The sequence below is a fragment of the Theropithecus gelada genome, chromosome 2 (assembly GCF_003255815.1).
Source record: "Theropithecus gelada isolate Dixy chromosome 2, Tgel_1.0, whole genome shotgun sequence".
NCBI lineage: Eukaryota > Metazoa > Chordata > Mammalia > Primates > Cercopithecidae > Theropithecus > Theropithecus gelada.
In genome coordinates, this window is record NC_037669.1 from 14,798,055 (window position 1) to 14,822,618 (window position 24,564).

Genomic DNA, 24,564 nt, shown 5'->3' on the forward strand with positions numbered 1-24,564 from the left:
CTCTGAATGTAAATTGTGAAGATTTCATGGACATTTATCACTTCCCCAATCAATACTCTTGTGATTTCTTATACCTGTCTTTACTTTAATCTCTTAATCCCGTCATCTTTGTAAGTGGAGGATGTATGTCACCTCAGGACCTGTGATGATTGTGTTAACTGCACAAATTGTTCATAAAGCATGTGTGTTTAAACAATATGAAATCTGGGCACCTTGAAAAAAGAACAGCATAACAGCGATGCTCAGGGAACAAGAGAGGTAACCATTAGGTCTGACTGCCTGAGAGTCAAGTGGAACAGAGCCATTCTTCTCTTCTTAGAAAAGCGAATGGGAGAAATATCACTGAATTCTTTTTCTCAGCAAGGAACAGCCCTGAGAAAGAGAATGTGTTCCTAGTGGGAGGTCTCTAAAATGGCCACTCTAGGAATATCTGTCTTATATGATTTCAGATAAGGGATGAAATAAGCCCCGGTCTCCCTTAGCTCTCCCAGGCCTATTAGGATGAGGAAATTCCTGCCTAGTAAATTTTAGTCAGACGGGTTGTCTGCTTTCAAACCCTGTCTCCTGATAAGATGTTATCAATGACAATGCGTGCCCCGTGGGACATGAAACTTCATCAGCAATTTTAATTTCGCCGCAGTCCTGTGATCTCGCTCTGCCCCCATTTGCCTTGTGATATTTTATTACCTTGTGAAGCATGTGATCTCTGTGACCCACACCCTATTTGTACACTTCCTCCCCTTTGAAAATCACTAATAAAAACTTGCTGGTTTTGCGGCTTGAGGAGCATCATGGAACCTGCCAAAATGTGATGTCTCCTCTGGACACCCAGCTTTAAAATTTCTCTCTTTTGTACTCTTTCCCTTTATTTCTCAAACCAGCCAAACTTAGGGAAAATAGAAAATAACCTATGTTGAAATATCGGGGGCTGGTTCCCCCGATAATCTCAAACTTCTCACTGTCTTCTACTACATTGTTTCATAAATTCTGAAAATATCTTTATTTACATTTTTTTCTGCCTATTATATGTTTTTATCATTCTTTAATTCATCTGTTTTCTGCTCTCAACCTTGAATCCCTTTATTCTTATTTCCCAATTGTCAATCTCTTTTTCTGATTAAAAACATAATTTGAATATTATCTGTTTAAAATTTTTTGCTTTGCCTGATTTACCTGTCTCAAGAGTTTACTGCATATAGTAGGTGTTCATTAAATATTTGTTGAATAAACTGATCCTGTCAAATTTTTTGTTTAGTAATTTAATTTCAGATTATATTATAGATGATGATGTATCTTTCTCTTACCCATTAATTTATTAGTTCTATGAGAGAGAGTACCCTATGTAGTCAGTTTTCTATGCCTGTGCATTCCACATCCATGAATTCAAGCAATGAAAAATATTTGAAAAAATGGGTGGTTGTGTCTGTACTGAATGTGTACAGACTTTTTTCTTATTATTATTCCCTCAACAATATGGTATAACAACTATTTACGTGGCATTTACATTGTATTCACTGGAAGTAATCTAGAGATGACTTACAGTACATGGGAGGATAAGTGTAGGTTATATGTAAATACTATGCCTTTTATGTAAGGGATCTGAGCATTCCTGAATTTTGCTATCTGCAGTGATCCTGGAACCAATCCCCCATAAACACTGAGGAACAACTGTATTAATATTTTTGGCAGGAACTAGCACAGTATCTTCTGCTCAACGAAAGGTAAAAACTAAATTGAATCAGAGTGGTTTCTAAAACTGGGGAGTTGATCAATTACTTTCATGTGACTAGATAAAGGGAAAGGGGCTTTTGAGTATCAGTGATGATTTCATAGGCAGAAGATATTCCATTCTATTAAGACAAGTTTACCTTTCTTTTGGTAGGAAATACACTTCTAAGATGACCAAAACTACCTTCTACCTTCTGCTTTGGGTCACTGTTGAATATTCCTTTATCTATGTGATGAACTTGAAACAAGAAGATCCACAAACTAAGTGAGGGCTCATCTCTAACTCATTTTTTTGATCATAGTCAAGGTATTTAAAATGCCATAGATTTCCTCGTCTGTAAATGAGTCTGATAATATTTGTTTTGATGCTCTCATAGGTTTGCTTTGAGAATATAATAAAATATTTGCATATGTTTGGAAATACAAACAAAGCTGTATTATTCTAAGTTTCCTTAGAACCGACTTTTAGCTTCCTCAGGGCCTTAGCAGGGAACCTGGGTTTTGACATACTATAGAAAGTTAATAATTCTGGGGGGAGAGAAGAGATGCCTTTAAGGAGGACTCTCTTTATCTACTTACCTGGTTGGTTTCCTGCCTCTCCCAGTTAACTCTTTGTGATGACATCTTTCCTTTTTCTTCACTGAGATAATCAAGATTTGCAATAACAGATTTTCTTGTTTCATTTTTCATTTTATGTTATACAAATCCATAGGTTTGATGAGGGTATAAACTGTACCTGTGAAACAATGTCTATGTGCTGAAGTGCAAGTGTAAGATTAAAAAACAGTAACCTAAGATCAATGGGTCTCTAATTTTAATGTGAATCATAATCGCAGAACTTGTTAGAAAATACAGACTCTGAATGCCAACGTGGGAGATTTTAATTTTGTGGCCTAGTCACCCCAGATGTTTCTGATGTGAATGGTCAACAGATCTTCCTGTGATAAATAAAGACAGGGTGATACATTTCATGCATTTTGTGTGGGAATCACCGCTGTCCTCAGTGATTTAGGAAGAATTACAGCCACCTTCTTGACACACCCGGAAATGAAGCCCTCTGGAAATATACACTCTGAGGCGGCAGATTAGCCCTTCATTTGTCTCAGAACACAGCAATTACAATTCAGACTTTTGAAGGGATAGAAAATGAGGCTTCCTAAGGATGCAGCTTGGCAGACTGCAGCAATGGTGTGTCTTTGGGCGTTGGATGCCTGCCAGAAGCACTTGCCCAGCACTAATTGCAGAGCACCTGAACTTTTATCCATCATCTGTTCTGCTGCACAAAAACTTGAACACTCCGATGAATGGTTTGTATTTTTCCCAGCAGCTCCAGGACAGGAGGAAAATTCTTTCATTTAATTAGTCTATTATTTTCCATTTTGAGGCTTCAATAGAGACTCAGAAACAGGTGCCAGTTTCTCTTCAGCCTCTAGGCCTAAAGAAATAAGAATAACTGCTACTGAGGAATGAAAGCAGATAAGGTTCGGCAGCGATGCCATTAACTTGCCTCTACCTATGTAGTCCAGAAACAGATGTTAATTACCAAACGTGTGGTCCCAAAGTAGAACAGCTTAATCATTGGTTGGGCTTTGGTTTATTGCCTGTTAATGCTTTCTGCCAGTTTCTCAATGTCTGGAAATCTCTCATTCTCTTCCCCTCCGTCTCTGTCTTCTGTAGATCTATTTTAATAATTGGGGTTTGTGTTCATTCTTTTAAATTACCAACATTACCTCATGTCATAGTCTGTCTGGGCTGCTATAACAATAATACCATAAATCAGGTAACTTAAAAACAACAAAAATCTGTTTCTCATAGATTTGAAAGCTGGGAAATCCGACATCAAGACTTGATTTGGTGCCTAAGAAGGTCTGTTCTCTAGTTCACAGACGGTGCCTTCTACCTGTATCCTCATATGATAGAAAGAACAAGACAGCTCTTTGAGGTCTCCTTTGTAAGGGCAATAATTCCATTCATGAAGGCCCCACTTTTTTGATTTAATCACCTCACAAGACCCTTCCTCCTAATTCTATCACATTGGGGAATTTGAGGGACTCAATCTTTCAGAACATAGCACCTTATTATAGATGACGCTGCTCAAGATGTTTTGCTTTCCAAAGGCTGCAGTGGAGGTGCTTGCAACCATTCACATTGCATTTGTGAGGCTTGATCATTTCCTGATGCCAGGCATGTCCTCATACTCCCAATTCCCACAAAGGTTCACAAGATTACTTTTACCAAGTAATCTTGGTAAGGCAAAATAAAAATTAAAAAGAAATAGGCATTTACCTCAATAGTTCACTTTAAAATTCATTTTATTAAACAACAGGAAGCTTTTTGTTTTTAAAAGGTATTTGGACTGCTGTCTTCAGAGGAGGAAACCATGAGCGGAAACTAGGAACTGCAAATTGGATACAGAAATAAGATATTTTGTGGGACCGGAAACATACCACTATCTGCAACAGATGGTTTTGGTTGTGGACTTTGGGAAGGAGTGAATGGGTTAATAAGCCATAAGTCAGTCAACTGCTAAGGGTAGAAATAACCTGAAATTGAGAAATACTATTTAAAGTACATGAGAAGTATAGGGCTGAGACTGACATCTCTGTTGAAAGGGCAACTCAAAAGCCATAAAGGGCCATTTTGTGAGATGGCTCAAAGGCCAGTGAAAGGACAGTTGGATTGACTTTCTCAGTGAGTAAGTTCTTTGAGAGAAAATAAACTGGAAATTGATAGATTATCAAGCTCCCTCAGGCCAACGGAAGCAGAGTCAACAGTTTTCTTTTGGCTCAAATAATTCATTTTGACTGTCTCAAATCACAGGAAGTAAACTCAAATTCCCATGAGGACCAGGAGTGTAACATAAATAGGTAAAGTGGCCCGGATATAAGGAACATTTCTGGATGCATTTTCCCTTTTTGACTAAGTTTTATTTTCTTATTTTTGTTAGAAATTTGGATGCAATAAATTTCACTTTGTTATAATTTTACTATAAGAAAAATAAAGTCTTATTGCAGTAATGAGAATGGGGCACACTGCCCCAGGGCAGGGAGTGCCAGGAGGGGGAGGTGAACATTACACCTCAAATGCCCCTTCTATTGTGGGCAGTTACTACACTGTCTGGTGAGGGGCTGCCCTGTGAGAGTATGAACCCAGTCCTGCAAGTTACTTTATTTTCTTCAAGAGAAGCTAGAGAACCAAATTTTTATACAGAAACTGGCTTTTAAATTGTGTCTGCTAACTCAACTTCTATGCAGTCTTTTTGCCAGTATAGACTGAATTCAACAGTTCAATTCAATAGTTACGTAACTATGTCAATATGCTTTGTTCTTAGCCCAGAGCACATTTCCCAGAGGCAGAGAGTAGGGTGTGATTTATGTTGCCCTTAGCCTTGGAAAATAATTTCCCAGTGAGTTGATAAACAACTCTCTTTTTCTTCTACCTAGAGCTTAACTGATTATTTTTCCTTTGCATTGGCCTTTGAAAATTTCCCTTCTATGTGTCATCAGAGGAATGTAGGAAGTATAAGAATATGGCTTATTATAAAACAAATCTCAATATCCACTTGCCAAATTGTTCCCCAAACATAACATGTATGTGACAATAAATGACCACTAGACATGCCCAACCATACGATTTACAAGAGGGTTCTACTTCAGTGATAGGTGTTTCAGGAATATTTGTAACATATTCAACACCATAATTATGGAGAAAAATAGGAATTATAAGGATGACCATCTTTAACCAACCCATAATTTATAGAAATGAAGGGAACTTTAATAAACAAAACAAACAAACAAAAAAGCAAGCACTTCACAAGTTTTCTTAACAGAAAGTTTAGACAGTGGTGGGGTGAGCGAAGGTTGCTATTTTTCTAAGAATCTTTCAGGTGTAGTAATCAAGGGTTATATGTTATTATAAAAATTGTGTGTTCTTAAGGAAACCTCAGCATTAAAGCAATCATACAGCATGGATATTATAGGCAACTCTCAAGCAGATTTAGCTTCTATTCTGGGATTTAAGAAATACTTTAAAGTGTTGACAGCTTCTTTCAGGGAGAGTAAGTTTTATATTTTGGGGTCACTTTCCTGTGTTCAAGACATAATTTTTTTCTGCCATTAAGATAAGAATATTCAATGATAGCACAGCATTTTTAGAGTATGAACCTTTTTTTAATGTCACATCCTGAACTTAGGTTAATATGTAGCTTTCCTAAGATGCTGATGCTTTCAGGAATCATTAAAATTCACACTTATCCTCTGAGCTAAAAAATATGATTGTTATCTGCTTTAGTGGAACATTGAATCATTTTTCTCTTCCCCTATCATCTCTCCATCTAATCAAATGAAGTAGTCCCACTGCTATTCATCACACATGTGGAATCTTTCTATAAATCTGATCACGAATCCCCCATATTCCAATTATCTAGGGCTGCATACAAACCACCTCAAACCTAGTGGCTTAAAACAAGAATGATCATTTATTTTTTATTAAATATGAAATTGTTTATGGCTCTGAAGAGGTAGCTCATCTCTGCTTCATGTGGGCTCCACTGTGGGTCTTACAAAGGGGTGAAGATTCACTTTCAAGTGGCTCCTTCTGATGGTCGGCAACTTGATGATGGTGTTGGCTGGGAGCTCAACCTGGGCTGGCAGCTGAAGTAAATGGTTTCTCCCCACAGGGTTGTTTGAGTTTTCTCACAGCATGATGATTGTGTTGTAGGAGCAAGTAGAATCAGGAAAAGCAAGCTGCCAACCTCTTAAAGACTAGTCCTAGAAAGCATCACTTACATGGTATTTTATTGGTCACATAGTCACAGAGTCCATCCAGATTCAATTGGAGGGGACATAGAAACCACCTTTCAATGGGGGGAGTGCCCAAGGGACAAACATATATATATTTACCTACCTTTTAAATTTCACCTCCTACCACTACCATTCCTTACCATCTCTACTTCCCCATCCCTGCCTCCAACCATTTCACCTGTCTAAATTCCAACCACATCAAATTTCTGTTGTCCTTTGCATTAGTCCATTCTCATACTGTTACTAAAGACATATCTGAGACTGGGTAATTTCTAAAGGAAAGAGATTTAATTGACTCATAGTTCAGCTAAGCTAAGGAGGCCTCAGGAAACTTACAATCATGGCGGAAAGGGTAGCAAACATGTCCTTCTTCTCATTGGGTCCCTTCCAGAACATGTGGGGATTATGGGAACTATAATAAAAGATAAGATTTGGGTTAGGACACAGCCAAATCATATCACCCGTCATTTTTGTTGTTGTTGTTGTTTTTTGGCCATTGAATATTATCCTCCCAGACTCTCAGAATACCATCCACCTAGTAAAACTTTAATCATCTTTCATGACTAGGCAAAAGCATCCCTTCTTTTTTGAAGTCTTTCCTAACTCTCCTCAGTAAGTAATTAGGGTTGAGGACATTTCTTATCAGTGTTTACCGACTTTATTGTCTTTAAGTGGACTGTTTCGTGGTTGCTTTTAGCATAATGGCTAATGTACAGGGAGAATTTTAAAATTTTCTGTTGAATGAATTAATTCTTGGAAATTGGAGAGTCATTCACTGAGACATTTAATTTGTGGTAAACCTGGAGCCTAGTTCTGCCTCCATTCTCCAGTATCTGTGTCAAAGATTAGGGCAAGTCACCTAATCTATTGTAGCTTCCCTTAGCCTAGGTTTCTTCATTTGTCAAAAGAGGTAACAGTGTCTGTCCTGCAAATGTCACTGAGACATATGAAGGTAAATAAACAATGTAAGTAAAAGCACCTTACATGTTTAGAATGCCACTAAAATATTACATTTTGAAATTATTATTGGTTGGAAACAAATTTACTATTTACAAAATGGTTTAATAGACAAAAGTGTTGCGCTGACCTGGCCAGAAGCACTACTCAAAGATAAATATCTTTATATTGTTTTAATCCCCATTTTACTAAGGTTACATATTTTTTCTAAAATTTCCTTAAGGAAGAAACCTTTGGACATTTGACGAAAATCCAGATTCTTAGAAATGTGCCCTGTTGTGCAGTTACCTTAAGAACGCAGGGTATTCTGTGCTTTCATAACACCTGCAGTGGGTTGCCAACATTTATTTTTAAAAATAAGTTTTGTCAGTTGTATTAGCCCGTTTTCATGATGCTGATAAAGACATACCCCAGACTAGGAAATTTACCAAAAAAAAAAAAAAAAAAAAAAAAAGAGAGAGAGAGATTTAACAGACTTACAGTTCTGCGTGGCTGGGGAGGCTTCAAAATCATGGTGGAAGGTGAAAGACATGTCTCACGTGGTCGCAGACAAGAACACAGAGCTTTCGCAGGGAGACTCCCATTTATTAAAATCATCAGATTTTCTGAGGCTTTTTCACTATAATGAGAACAGCACCGGAAAACCCGCCCCCATGATTCAATTATCTCCCACCAGGTCCCTTCCACAACATGTGGGAATTATAGGAGCTACAAGATGAGATTTGAGTGGGGACACAGAGCCAAACCACATCACCAGTTCTGTAAGATCCATAGAAAGAAGTTTATTTTAAATGTATCATGTAGTTTGAAAAAGAATACTTGAAAATATCTCTTCCTTGAGTGATGGTTCCTGACAACAGAGCACAGAAAAGCCAGTTTTCTTGCTCCAAGATGGTGCTGCCTCATTTGAAAGTAAGTAGCTCCTTTTATTATGTGGAAAAAAGAGTGAGAACAGTATTTTCAGAGAAATTAAAGACCTGAATGAGCAGGTTGTAGGGAGGACTATGGAAGGAGCTAGCAGGGGGAGGTGACAGAATAGATGGGGTAGCCTGACACAAGCCTTTTAAGGTGGATGGCCTAAAAGATTCTCATGGTGCCAAGGCAGGCAAAATCCATAAAGAAAAAGCTGTGAGTTCAGAATGTGTAAAAGCAACATAAACGGACAAAATTTAATTCTGTAAGAGTGGGTCTAAGTGAGAGAGACAGAGTGCGTGTGTTATAGTGAGTATAGGGGAAGCTTTTGTAATAGAGCAAAGCAGTTCTAGAGATCGTTACATGCAGACTTGATGTATATTGTGGTATAACTTTGCTGGAGAAAAGGAAAGATTATTCTATAAGAAGCTATAATCAGGGCTTTAAGGATCTAGCTTTGAAACAAAGGAGGATTGCATAAATTCAAAAAGCATAAATAAATCCTCAGCAACACACACCCCAAAAAAAGATAGTAAAGGAAAAAGTACATGGATACTATGGTCCTCTGACATGGTCTTTTTTTCCTTTTATCTTTTTATTTTTTTGCTATGTACTTTACTAACATATTTATGAAGGAAAGATTGGTATAAATTATTTTGAGTATCTTTTACATCCTTGGCAATTAATGCAGGCCTAGGATGTTTGTTACATTAAAGTCTGATTTAAACATTATTGTGTTTGTGAAATTTTAAAATTATTTTTGTTAAGCATTTACTAACTCAGTAGATCCATAATGTATGATTAATGTTATTAAAGGATTTTAAATACCTTTTTAGTTACGTTTATGTGTATCCGAATCTTGTTGGTTCTGATTAATACCAAGGCAGGAAGTGGCAGTGCCTGAGTTTACTTTTCTGCATCCCTACATAGCTGATAGAGAGGAGGGGTAAATTAAAGAATTGCCAACCCCCAAATATATTGTTGCTTTTATGTACTAGGTGATGTCATTTCTCCAATTACATATTTGAGAACAAAAGATACATTTAAAGGGCTGATCCCTGGCAGAGTTCAGAGCTCCTCTTACCCCTTCTCACTTTAATCCAGAACTGTTTAATCCCTAAATCTTCTGTGGTAGTGCTTAGACTCTTTTTACATATGTATTTATTTTATTTCACCTAGAAAGCATCTCCTCTCATAGGTGAAGATCAAGAGGAGGAAAGCAAAGATGATATGAAAGACAGCAGTGAGAAATCACCTGCTCTCAGTGTACACATGAAAGCCAAGGCCCTTAGCTCAAATTGATCTCTCAGACTGGCACCAGGAAAGAAACTAAAGGCAGAGCTGCATAAGAGGATGCATAGCTCTAACTTTCACAAGCCTTGCCTGCTGTACATCACTGTTTTATAGGGCTGGTGACATTTAACCAGGTCCTCCCGGAAGCTTATTTTGCATTTCTCTGAGCCTCAATTTCCTTAGCCCCAAATGGTCCTAAAATGTTCTTGAAGTGAAGGACTATCTGCAGATGAGTGCCATCCTCAACAACATTTAATAATTTTTCAAAAAGAATCCCGTAGAGAAATGGGGAAAATATAAAATGTTTCAAGGCTGATTCAATCCTTTTGTAAGACAAATAAGAGAAGAGCTTCACAGCTGGTTTATTTTTTCTTATACATTTTATACACATTGAGAAGTAAAAATCATTTCATATTTCTGATTTGACTATAGGATCTTACGCTGATTTTACCTGTGGTAAGTGATGTTCAAATACATGTGTGCATGCTTATGAACCATCTTATAAAATAGAAAGGATTTTGAAATTTTTTCTTAGAGAGGAAATACCATACTTAGTTTTAAGTTTCCTTGAATTGTATTTGGTATTTATATTTGATATTGCTTGAAATGTCCTATTTTATTTAAAAAAAACTTCTCTGGTAAAAGAAGACAGCCTTAGCAAATCATCACAAAAGTCAATTGAAGGCTAATTAGAAATTTATTAATTACTTCCTTCATTATTTGAATAAGTCTGTTATCGATCAAATTATTTTCTACGTTAATTGATTCATGCAAATAGACTTAGATTCCTATGTCTTTGAAAAGTAAATGGAACTAAATCTCGACCACAGTGCTCTCTAAAGTCATAAACACCACGATGCGTTGGCATGTGAGTGAAGTCATTAGAAATTACACTCGTGTAAATCATTTCTGTAATTCTCTTAAAAATGTGTGTGTTTAACAATATGCATAATATATAAACACAATAATAACTTAATACAATATACAATTATATAGACTAGACCTACAGAATAAATTTATTCTATATTTACATAGAATACACATATACAGACCTATAGGTAGAGCATATAGTTTAGGCATTTATGTTATATAAACCATACATCATAGAGCTACATCATCCAACAGGGCCGCCTTTACCCATAGATGTGTGGAACACTTGAAATGTAGCTAATATGACACATTGAAATAATAATATTTTGGATACATTCAGTTAAATTAAATACACTATTAAAATTAATTTCACTTGTTTGTTTTTACTTTTTAAAAATGTTTGCCAGATAACTTAAAATTACACACGTGGCTCACATATTTCTATTGGAAAGAGCTTATCTAAAGTATATATTGCCTCAATAATAAAGATACTCTGCATATTACAATATATAATATGCTCACTGAAAAATGGCTTTCAAAAACTTTTATGAATAGGTCTAGACAGTCAAATCACTGTTCTATAGTACTATAAAACTTAGTCCATTTAAAATAGTAAATGAAGCATACAATTAGACTCAATTAATTTACATTTTCATGGTTATTGGAGAGGACCTTTTGTATTCTCAACAAACTCCTATTTATTGAATTTACCCTCTCTAACTCTCAGCTCTACAAATGTGGTTTTATGGAAGCTTCCCTGTTAATTTCTCTCTAGCCACAAAGGATGGCGTCTTATCCAAATCAAGTTGGTCAGAATCTTACTGAATTCTGACTTGAGTCAGAGAATCATATTCCATCTAGAGGTACAGCATTGTTAGATGAGAAGCTCAAGAGTACATAGTGTTCATGTATTCTGTTCTGTGGAGAAAGCCAGGCATCTGTAAAAGACAATAGCGAATAATAAACGAAGCAGAGGAGAGATACATAGAAAAGTTTTTTCTATACGATTCTATGGACTACCTACATTTCCCACTCATTAAGTTTGATAATATCTCAGGGCCCTTATAACGCATTTGAGTTTCTGTCATTTGAAATAAAATTGTTTTAATTAATGCAGTCACCAGGAGCACAGAACACCATTATTTTATTAATGTTTTATCTCTTAGTGATTAGATCTTGTGGGAACAAAGCTTCAGTCTACTTCCTAATTGTAGAAAAAGCAGAGCCCCAAAATGTGATTTTAATCTTTGTAAAAATATATTTTTTCTGAATTATATAAAAACACATGTTTATTAGAGAAAGATTTATATTGTACAGGGAAATATAAAGACATAAATAAAAATAACTCAATTCCCCATTATTACAAAAGGCCTTGTTAACAGTATTTTATCCCTGATTTCTGTACATTAACAATCTATGTGTTTATTTTTGTTTTTATTTTCAAAATGTATGAAGTACTGGCTATTCAATATTCTACTCAGTATTTTTTCTGTTTGACATTATACTATAAGCCTATAATCCCAGCACTTTGGGAGGCCGAGGCAGGCAGATCACTTGAGGTCAGGAGTTTGAGACCAGCCTGGACAACATGGTGAAACCATGTCTCTACCAAAAAAAAAAAAAAAAAAAATTAGCTGGGCATAGTGGCACCAGTGCCTGCAATCCCAGCTACTTGGGAGGCAAAGGCAGGAGAATCGCTTGAGCCCGGGAGGCGGAGGTTGCAGTGAGCCGAGATTGTGCCACTGCACTGTAGCCTAGGTGAAAGAGTGAGACTTCATCTCAAAAAAAAAAAAAAAAAGGCATTATATCTAAATATATTTTTTAATCTATAGTATAGACACATTATGTTGTATTTACCAATCCTATAAGGTCATTAAGTATTTTTAAACTTTCTGCTAGTATAAATACTGCTGCAGGGAATACGTATTCCCATCCCATACGCTTTTGACTGTATCTCTGAATATTATCACAGGATAGATAGTAAAATACATAATGGATCAGAAGCGTATGACCATTCAAACATACTGATCTGTGTTGCAATTTTCCTCATACAAAAGGTTGTAGAAAATTTATATTCTCATCAGCATCATTTGATGTCTATCTTAGTAAAATTTCACGTATATAGAATATAATTTAAAAATTATATAAATATTACCTCCTATTTTATTATCATTAAATATATAATTCAATACATTTATAGAGGTAACAATACATTTAAATTAAATATTTTTGAAACAACATATATTTACAAAATCAAATAATTTAATGAGATTTCAGAAAATGTGCAAAACACAAGCTCAGAAAATCTAATAGTGATAAACTGAAAATATAACAATGATATGGAAATGAAGTTAATTCAAACTGTAAAGATGAGTTCACAAATAATTATAGAATGATATGCAAATCCAAATAAGAAATGTAAGTATACCCATGCAACTGAGAACTACAGTATCAGAAAGAAAAGATGTGTTTAACAAGAGGAAAAATAATCAAAGAAGAAGAAAATGAGCATCCATAAAAGTTTTGAAATATTGGCTGTAGATGAAGAGGTACATGTTGGAAGAAGGTGGAATAATTGAAATTGAGAATAAGCCAAATACTGTTGAACACTTAGGTTTAAAAAATGCAGGTTTCTCTGTACTTCATACTGTCCCAAATTTCTTTGATAATTGCCTTCAACTTGTCTTTACCTTTGGAAACACATTCAAAAAGAATCTTTCAAGGTCAGAGAGGTGACGGATAATAGGTGAAGTAATAGCTGGCAGTCACAAAGAGTAAACAGCGAGTTTTTGCTTCATAGACAACTGCTCTCTTGAGAAGCAGATTTCATTATTTGAAAACAACTCATCTATTTTTCCCCTTTGATGTGCTGCTACAGAAAGTTGTACAAATTATTTAAGATACTGCTTCTCTTCCAATACTCCCAATACTTTGCTGAGGCAGAGAAAATGCCCCAAGGTTAATAAGTTAATCCTTTATCATATGGAACTTCATATATATTCTAACTGTGATCAAGTTCCAAAATGTGCCTTAAAACACTTCATTAATAATAGCTGATGTCTTTAGATTTTAAGGTAGGTCAATTATATTTGATGTGATGGTTGAATTTCATTAAAAGGTAGAAAATATTAATCTTGCATAATTTTTTTTTTTTTTGCTTTTAAGGAAGGCTTTTGGGAGTTTGAAAAGCATGAAAATATAGCAATTTAATTTAAAAGGAAATGTCCCTAACTATATTTTTTGTTAAGTATGTGTGCTTAGAATATAAGCTCTCAAGAGTAAATGGGCAGTAGATGCCACAGCCCAGATTCCTCAAAAGCAGTGCCGAGAGGAAGTTTTGCCTGCAGGTAGTTTTTTTGGGAAAAGGATTTCGCAGAGCAGGAATGACAGATAGAGGTATACAGTGTGACTAAACTAAACAGCTAAAGAAGACTAAAACGTGTGTTTTAGAATTCTTTGACTAGTGTGTTTAGAACTCTGATCATACTCATTGATCAAGCATGACATCATGGGCGATACCTCATTCATATTTCTAGGCTACACATGCATGAGTGCTCAGTGAGTTCCCATGAACATCCTGCACTGTAGCATTAGAGAAACCCTTGTGTAAGAAGTGGGAGGTGTATTTCATGGGTCTGCAGTGAAGTGCTTATAAGCTGCATTTGTGTGCAGCTGGTTTCAGCATCCGCAGCCCTGGTTACATTGCTGGAGCAAAAGGTGAGACTGGCAGGATTTGAAATTGGGCACTAGAGATGAATATAAACACAGTCCAACTCTTGAACCACTCGGAGGTTTTCCTACTCTCTGTCAAATCCATAGGATTATTTGAAGAAGGTATGGTTCCCCAAGGCTCAGCGTGTCCTGAGGCCATCATTGTTATTCATTATCTACCTTCTCAAGCACTCATTCTAGGTTTGCTTTACCCTCAGCCCTAAACCAGAATTTCAACTAATCTAGGTTGCTTGCCTAGTGAAATGATGCACATCTTTAGCCCTGAAGGATCTGAATTTTTAATTGAATTGTTTTAACATACCAGGGTTGTAATTGCTTGTTCATAGCTATTAGAAAGCACAGAGCACCACAAAATGCCCTCATGAATCTTTTTTTTTCCCCAGACATACTTCTCACTGCCCCATTGTGTAGTGGCAGTCCTAGCTCTTTATGGTAGTCATAGTTAATAGTGTCCTAATATACTAACTTTTCTTTTCTTTTTTCTTTCTTCTTCTTCTTCATATTTTTTTTTTGCCTTTTGTTCCTATGACATGAAGATCCCAAAATAATAGTTGCAGTTTCAAGTTCAGTGGAACGCTTACCATATTTTTTTTTAAAAGAGGCCCTACTTTCTCCCTGCAAATCAGGACCTCTAATCTGAGAGAATCTAGTGTCGTAGGAATGGGTACCACAAATTCCACATATGCATTAATGGAAATATCAACTATAAGGGCCAATTATATTTCAAACCCTTGTTTCATAGACCTGTATATGCTAGTTATTGGGACACAGCATGTGCTTTTGGTTTTGGTTTAGCATACTAACACATTCTAGAAGACAGGACACCAACCCCACAGGATATCCTTATGACAGTGACTTACCTGAGACTTTAACATAATATAGCCTGTTTCTATTAGGTTGGATGCTCTGGGAGGCAAGGTTGATAATAACACCGGAGGAACCCATTGTCGTATTCCTATTGCTACAACAGTTTTGTCATAAATGAGGCCTTACTCTCACACACAGTCGTGTAACATACAATTGTGGAAAAGTCATTGTGGGAAGAAAAAACATGTATATTTTAGAGTAGATATTGAGTCTGTAAAAATGTATTACTTACCCTCCAACATATTAAAGATCAGATATAGTCAAAGTCACAAAACATGGATAATTATTCCCCTGCCTTCTTGAAGGCTCATCGCCATTTCTGCTGCTGGTAAGCTGGTGATTCAGCAGCACCGGTCGTCTGACTGGCCTTGGTGAGAGCAAACCCACACTCCCGGATCCATGCATAGACCCCTTACCTTCATCCCTGGCTCATTTCTCCAGGATTGGGTTGGCTGAGGAGAAAGGCTTCTGACATTCCTGGAAAAAGTAATCCTGCCCTCGTGACTATTTAGTGCTTATTCTGCAGTGAATACTTTCTTGTGAGTCTTAATGCGAGACATGAAAATCTGCATGTAAAGGAAATGACCAAATGTACTGCTGACAACTCTGCTATTAGCAGGTTTCCCTTCACTGTTGTCATTTAGAGCCACTCCTGAATGGAAGCCTAATACAGCAATAGACAATCTATGGCCAGTACCATTGCCAACCCAACTGAAAAGTAGATCCAAGTATTTTCCTTCCTGTTTAGTGAGTTTTAGGGCACTTCTGCTCAGGCACTGTCCTGAACGTATCATTCTGTCACACAGTTAGTTGCTGTCTGCCATATGACGTGATGCGAAGCTCCAACACACAGTTTCTTGGTATCCCATGATAAGGCCTTCAGTTTCCGTTAGGCCCATTAGCACAATGGAAGCTATTTTTCAAGGCCTGGTAGTTCTATGACACAGAAAGCATGGTTTGGCTCCACAGTCCTCAGAGTGTGTGCAGTGACTCCCCTACTTTGACTTGCCAGAGATGCCACAAAGCCCTTTTACCTACCATGATTATTTCTAGCATCATCAGATCTGCTAGGTCATATATAACCTGAGCCAGGACAGCTTGGACCCAGCTGAGACGTTCTGCAACAACTTCTCTTGCTCCGGGCACTATGCAAAACTGTCAGCCTCATAAGAAACTTCATAAATAGGTCAAAATAGAATTTCCAATTGTTCTCCCACTGTCAAAAGATCACCTGGCGATGCATTTCTTTTTTTGTCATGGGGGTTCAAAATGCAGGAATTTGTATCTTAAACAGAATGTCTCAGTGTTCTTCTGACCACTGGATACCTATACACTTCACAACAGGGCATGCCTGGCCCTAATCTTCATGGCATTTATCTTCTGCCCCCTGGCAAATATGTCTTATCAGATTCCTTACTGCTCTCTAGGTCCAAGTAGCATTTTTTTTTCTTATTTTAATGAACAAATAATGCTCTTCTGTACAATATCAAGATGATGAAATTTCCTGTGAAACAGTATTGTTTCCTGACAACAGACAATGAAATATTATTGCAGCCTTGGGGAAAGACAGGAATGTGTACTGCTGTATCTCCCATGTAAAAGAGAATTTCTTTCTAGCTTCCTTACTGATAGGGATGGAAAACAGTGTATTCAACAGATTATAGCACAGGCCATGTTGATGTGTTTCAGTGAAGAATTACTTTCATCCCAGCACTTTGGGAGGCCGAGACGGGCGGATCATGAGGTCAGGAGATCAAGACCATCCTGGCTAACCCGGTGAAACCCTGTCTCTACTAAAAAATACAAAAAAAAAAAAAAAAAACTAGCTGGGCGAGGTGGCGGGTGCCTGTAGTCCCAGCTACTCGGGAGGCTGAGGCAGGAGAATGGCATAAACCCGGGAGGCGGAGCTTGCAGTGAGCTGAGGTCCGGCCACTGCACTCCAGTCTGGGCAACAGAGCAAGACTTCTCTAAAAAAAAAAGAATTACTTTCAGCAAGAAGCAGCTATAAGTAAGGCTACCACTTGATTAAGTTTATAATTGTTTTTGTTTGTTATGATCCATCTGGTTTTAATCCATCTGGTTTTACAGAGGAGAAACAGGTGAATCAAAAAAGTGTATTTTGGGAACAACCAGTCTTGCATAACTTATTTCTGAGGGTAGTAATAATCTCTAAAATTCCTCCTGGCTTGAAATATTGCTTCTTCACAATCTTGACAGAGTTCAGTGGCAGGTTAAAGTGCTTCCACTTACTTTTTCTACCATATGGCTCTTCTGTTGAAAGTCAGAGAACTCAAGTGAGAGCATGCCAGCTACTTGAAATCTATTCAATTACATACTTAGAGACTAAAAAATTAACTACTGAGCCATTCAGTGGGAAGTGGAGACCACTGTGATATGAACTTGGGGAGAAGTTATCTTTTTTACCTTGTCTTTATAACCCCCCTCATCCTATGGTGGGGTTTCAGATCCTCTGGTATCAGCATCCTTGAGAGTTTAAGCACTCTCCATTCCCTAATACAGGCTCCAAGGTATCTTTAGGGAGGTATTAAAAGAATGTTTATTACATATGCTTTTGGAGGCCCTTCCTCAAGGGAATATAACTTCCTCCCTATTATGGACTGAATTGTGTTCCCTCAAAATGTATACATGGAAGTCTTGATCCCCAGTGCCTCAGAATGTGACTGTTTTTGGAGATAGGGCCCTTAAGGAGGTAATTAAGTAAAAATGAGGTCATTAGGGAGGGCCCTAACCCAGTGAATTGTGTCCTTGTGATAGGATTTGAATTTGTGTCCCTTCCCAAATCTCATGTTGAATTGTAATCCTCAGTATTGGAGGAGTGACCTGGTGGGAAGTGATTGAATCATTGGGACTAATTTCCCCTGGCTCTTCTCATGATAGTGAGTTCTTGTGAGATCTTGCTGTTTAAAACTGTGTAACACCTCTCCCTTCACTCTCTTCCTTCTGCTCTAGCCATGTAAGACAAGCTGATTCCCCTTTGCCTTCCATCATTATTATATATTTCCTGAGGCTTCCCCAGCCATGCTTCCTGCACAGCATGCAGAACCGTGAGCCAATTAAACCTCTTTTCTTTATAAATCACCTAGTCTCGGACAGTTCTTTATAGCAATGTGAGAATGGACTAATACACCTTATAAAAAAGGGAAATTTGGATAGGGGCAGGTACAGAAGGAAGACCATGTGAAGACACAGGAAGAAGATGGCCATTTCCAAGTCAGTGAGGAAGGCCTCAGAATCAACCTGCTGATATCTTGATATAAAACATCTATCCCCTCAGAATCATGGGAAAATAAATTTTTATTGTAGGATCCACCCAGTCTGTGGTACTTTATTGTAGCAGTCCTAGCAAACTAATATACTCTTTAATTAATGTACTCTGTATATGTGAACTGACTTAGATGTGAAAATTGGGTGAGAGATTATAATTTTGCAATATGGTGATTCACCTTAGCCTTCTGATTTCCAGATGCTGATTATTCTGTTTCTAGTTTCGTGGAGTAAAATGACATCATAATCAGCTCTGAGTCTATATTACATCTTGAAGCGCCTTAGTCTATTAGACAAACATTCTCACTAGTCTCTGTGGGTTAAGACACTCTACCACTCTAACTTACTCGGATATTTAAGTGCTGCAGTTGGCCTCTGCTGTTCTAGAATTATAGGATTCCTGTTGAAACTAAAGAGCCCAGTAGGAAGCATATCCTACTGTCACCCCCTACGGGCAAAGGGCATATTCACTGGAATTTTCAAAGATTCTGGTGCTTCTTTCACTAGTTTGTTTCTTATGATCTTTGTGAAGATATGTCCTCTGGGTCCTCCTAGGGAGTATAATCGGGGGGGATTTTCAGTCTCTCATAGTAAATTCATTTAACTATTTTCATTTCCCTAAGTCTGCTGGCACATTCTCAATACTTATTTTATTGGATGATATGGTTTGGATTCGTGTCCCCTCCCAAATGTCATGTTGAATTGGAGGAGCCTGTTGGGAGGTGATTGGGTCATTAGGCAGATTTCCCCCTTGCTATCTCCTGATAGTGAATGAGTTCTCACAAGATCTGATGGTTTAAAAGTGTGTGGCGTTTCTGCCTTCACTCTCTCTCTCTCTCCACCATAGTAAGATGTGCTGCCTGCTTTCCCTTTGGCTTCCGCCATGATTGTAAGTTACCTGAGGCCTCTCAGTCATGCTTCTTGTACAGCCTGTGGAACTGTGAGTAAATTAAACTTCCTTTCTTTATAAATTTACCCAGCCTCAGGTAGTTCTTTATAGCAGCATGAAAATGGACACATACAGAAAACTGGTACCAGAAGAGTGAGGCGCTGGTATAAAGATACTGAAGATGTAAAAGCAAATTTGGAACAGGGTAAGGGGCAGAAGTTGAAATAGTTTGGAGGGCTCAGAAGACAGGAAGATGTGAGAAAGTTTGGAACTTCCTAGAGACTTGTTGAATGGTTTTGACCAAAATGCTCATAGTGATATGAACAGTGAAGTCCAGGCTGAGGTGGTCTCTGATGGAGGTGAGAAACTTGTTTGGAACTGGGGTAAAGGTCACTCTTGCTATACTTCAGCAAAGACTGGCGGCATTTTGTCCTTGCCATAGAGATCTGTGGAACTTTGAACTTGAGAGAGATGATTTAGGGTGTCTGGTGAAAGAAATTTCTAATCAGCAAAGCATTCAAGATGCAACCTGGCTGTTGCTAAATATGTTTACTTGTATGTATGAACAAAGAGGTTATCTGAAACTGAAACATATTCAAAAGAGAAGCAGAGCATAAAATGTTGGAAAATTTGCAGCCCCGCCATGTGGTAGAAAAACCCATTTTCTGGGGAGGAATTCAAGCTGGCTGCAGAAATTTGCATAAGAAGAGACAAATGTTAATAGCCAAGACAATGGGGAAAATGTCTCAAGGGAACTTTAGAGACCTTCAGGAAATCCCTCCCATCACAGGCCCAGAAAATTGTTTCATAGGCCTGTCCCAGGGCCCAGCTTTTCAGTGCAGCCTTGAGACATGGTGCCCTGTGTCCTAGCTGCTCTAGCTCCAACTGTGGCTAAAAGGGGCCATGGTATAGCTCAGACAGTGGCTTCCGAGGATGCAAGCTCCAAGCCTTGGCAGCTTCCATGTGGTGTTGGGCCTACAGGTGCACAGTAGGTAAGAGTTGGGGTTTGAGAATCTCCACCTCGATTTCAGAAGATGTATGGAAATGCCTAGATATCCAGGCAGAAATCTGCTGCAGGGGCAGAGCCCTCATGGAGAACCTCTACTAGGGCAGTGCAGAGGGGAAATGTGGTGTTGGAGCCCCCATGCAGAGTCCTCATTGGGGCACTGCCTAGTGGAGCTGTGAGAACTAGGTCATGATCTTCTAGATGCAAGAGTGGTAGATCTATTGACAACTTGCATTGTGCACCTGGAAAAGCTGCAGGTACTCAACACTAGCCCGTGAAAGCAGCCACAGGGGCTATGCCCTGCAGAGCCACAGTGTCGAACTGCCAAGGCTTTCGGAGCCCACCCTTTGGATCAGTGTGCCCTGGATGTGAGACATGGAGTAAAAGGAGATTATTTAGGAGCTATATGTTTTAATGACTGTCCTGCTGGGCATCAGACTTGCATGGGGCTTGTAGCCCCTTTGTTTTGGCCAGTTTCTCCCATTTGTAATGGGATCATGTACCCAATGCCTGCATCCACATTGTATCTTGGAAGTAACTAACTTACTTTTGATTTTACAGACTCAGAAAGAAGGGATTTACCTTTTCTTAGATGAGATTTTGGACTGTGAACTCTTGAGTTATTGCTAAAATGAGTTAAGACTGGGGGACTGTTGAGAAGGGATAGATGATTGTATTTTGCAATGTGAGAAAGACATAAATTTGACAGGGTACAGGGTTGGGATAATATGGTTTGCATTTGTGTTCCTGTCCAAGTCTCATGTTGAATTGGAGGAGGGGCCTGGTGGGAGGCGACTAGATCATGGGAGTGGATTTCCCCCTTGATGTTCTCCTGATAGTAAGTGAGTTCTTATGAGTTAGTTTAAAAGCGTGTGACACTTGTCCCTTCTCTCTCTCCTGCTCTGTCCTAGTAAGACATGCTTGCTTCCCCTTCACTTTCTATCATGACTGTAAGTTTCTCGAGGCTTCCCCCTCATGTCTCCTGGGTTACTTATTTCAGTAACCCAATGTATTAGTCCGTTGTCATAAATAAACCCAATTGTGGGTCTACATTAAACTTCTAAGGAAGTTTCATACGCTGGCTTATTTAATATGGAACCATGATTGGATCCAGGCTTCAAAGAGCTACCCCTATAGTGTATAAGGAAGAGATTCAGGTTTCCTTTCAAGGACATTGAACTCTGAGTCACAGATTTCCAAGTCAATACATTATTCCCTATTTAGGCTTGTATTCTGCCTTGTCTTCCCCCAACCATCACCCGGTGTATTCTCCTCTAGGACACCCACTGGCACATATATTCCTCTGATTTCTGCTGACACATATCAGCAGTCCCTGCAATTCCTTCAACATGTAAGAAATTGCATTTTCCTGTTTGAGCTGTACGGAGATATAACCTGGGTTTTTGTCTTGAAAGCGATGAGGAGAAACCAGAGTCTGAGATCAAAGATGACATGCAGAGAATAGGAGTGAGGGATGGGAGGATAAAACAGAAAAGAAAGAAAAGCCACAAAAAAGATGCGTTATTAAGTTGGCAATCAGTATGAGAAACTGCAGCTTGATTCTGCTGCACTTTATGAAGTGTTTTATGAAACGTGTCTTAGAATGATCTGCCTAGGGGATGAAAGGAGGAAGCATTTATCCATTGGCTTTCATCTTGCATTGGTTAAGGATGCCTCCTGGGCGTTAACTCTCCCATACTTCCAGATTGGTCATGCTTAAGTGCTGACCAGGTGTCTGCAGACATCCCACACTGTGACATTAGAAAAATCCTGAAGGCAAGAGATATGAAGTGATGACCTAACTTGCAATTATATGAAGCTTATCAAAGCTAATCACAAGATGAGTAACTGGAGCAGCAGCTGGAATAAGAGGTGGGACTAACAACTGGCTTAAATGGTAAATGTTATGCATTCAAAATTTTTTTATAATTATTATATGCTTATGACAAACTCATACAATTGGACTTTTGACAATAATGTAGATTGATTTTTAGTTCTTGATTATAAATGACAGAAAGAACTGATAAAAATATAGAATACTGCAGTTTTCCCTGTTTGCAAATCATGTCAATGAGTTCCTAGTTTGTTGGATAAATCTCATCATAATTCTTTGTTTCCTTCCAGTATTTGTAGTTGCATTTGCTTATCACTATATTCATCAATGATTTGTATCTAGTGAATTTTACACAACACAGTGGTGCTGCCACTGATCAAATATGTTGTACTATTTAGCTCATAAGTATTTGCTTGAGTTGAAGTAAGGCTCATTAGCAACATATAAAAGGTGAAGATTTTTTTTTGTTTGCGGGGGAGTGGTTTTCAGCTTCTTTTAGAAAAACAAAAAAAGTTAAAATGGAAATTGAACATTTTTTCCCCTTAATAATTTTTGGGGCTGGCATACATGGAAAGACAAATATCTCATGTTCTCACTCATAAGTGGGAGCTGAATAATGTGTATACATGGACAAAGAGTATAGGATGATGGACAATGGAGGCTCAGAAGGGTGAGGTAGTGGAAGGGGGATAGATGATGAGAAATTGCTTAATGAATACATTAAGCATGTACATTATCAAGTGATGAATACTTTAAAAGCTCTGACTTTACCACTACATAATCTGTGCATGTAACAAAATTATATTTGTATCCCATACGCCTACACAAATAAAAATAAAAAAATAAAAAAATTACAATTTGGGCGACTAGATTTACAAATGGCTAAGTATATAATGGAGAATCCTAAATGATCAAGGATAATGATGGTAACTTGTGACTTATTTTTCATTATTGTTGCTAATGTCTCTGTAACTTGCAGAGCCTCAAAAAAGGAATGTTCAGCTAAGCTTATCATTTTCATTTCCATGGCTTTACTCATCAGTTTTACAATCCTATGACCTCTTACCAGAATGTCATTTTTATAGAATGCAATCTATAAAATAAAACTGAGATTTGAGGCATTCATATGACTCATATTGTATAAAATGAGGATAAATAAACTAAATTTATCTTTTTTTCAGATCTGTTATTATTCTATCCTTTCCCTGTGATTTCTCATTGCCAATTGGCTTTGGTTAATTTTCCTTAAACTAACTTTTTTTCCCTGTGGTAAAAACTATTTCTGTCTATTTTTTATAATTATGAGCCAATTAATTTCCCTTCTTAAAGTCAGTTTAAATTTGGCTTTTTGTTTCTTGCAGCTAAAAGCATTCTTTTTGATACAGCTCCATTTCTCTTAGACTTTTTTATTGGCCTATTGTGATATTATTCTTCACTACCATTTTTTTTTTTTTTTTTTTTTTGAGACGGAGTCTGGCTCTGTCGCCCGGGCTGGAGTGCAGTGGCCGGATCTCAGCTCACTGCAAGCTCCGCCCCCCGGGTTTACGCCATTCTCCTGCCTCAGCCTCCCGAGTAGCTGGGACTACAGGCGCCCGCCGCCTCGCCCGGCTAGTTTTTTGTATTTTTTAGTAGAGACGGGGTTTCACCGTGTTCGCCAGGATGGTCTCGATCTCCTGACCTCGTGATCCGCCCGTCTCGGCCTCCCAAAGTGCTGGGATTACAGGCTTGAGCCACCGCGCCCGGCCTTCACTACCATTTTCTAGCAGTTTCAGTGAAGTATAATTTACATATAATAGATCACACATATTTCAAGTGTACAAACTGATGTTTTACTATCATGAAACCATCACCATAATCAAGACATTGAACATACACCTCACCTCCAAAATCTTTCTTTTGTTTTTTTTATTTTCCCACTCCTCCCCGACCACCCAGGCAACCACTAATCAGCTTTCTGTCACTCACATAAGCTCACATTTCTTAGAATTTTATGTAAATAGAATCACATATTCAGAATTGGTTTTGTTTGACTTCTTTTACTTAGGATAATTATTTCGAGAATCATCCATATGGTAGCATATATCAATAGTTTGTTTCTTTTTAGTGCTAAGTGGCATTCAGTTTTATGGATATACTATAATGTGTTTGTCCACTCACCTGTTGGTGAACATCTGAGTTGTTTCCAGCTTTTGGTTATTACATATAAAGCTGTTATTAATATTTATGTAAAATTCTTTGCATGGATATTTTATTTTGCATATTCCCAAAAGCTAATGGTATTGCTACGCTTTGTATTTAGACATTTGACAGATTTGAGTTAGTTTTTATAGATATTGTAAGACCTGAATTCAAGTTAATCATTTTTTGGCATATGGATTTCCAATTATTC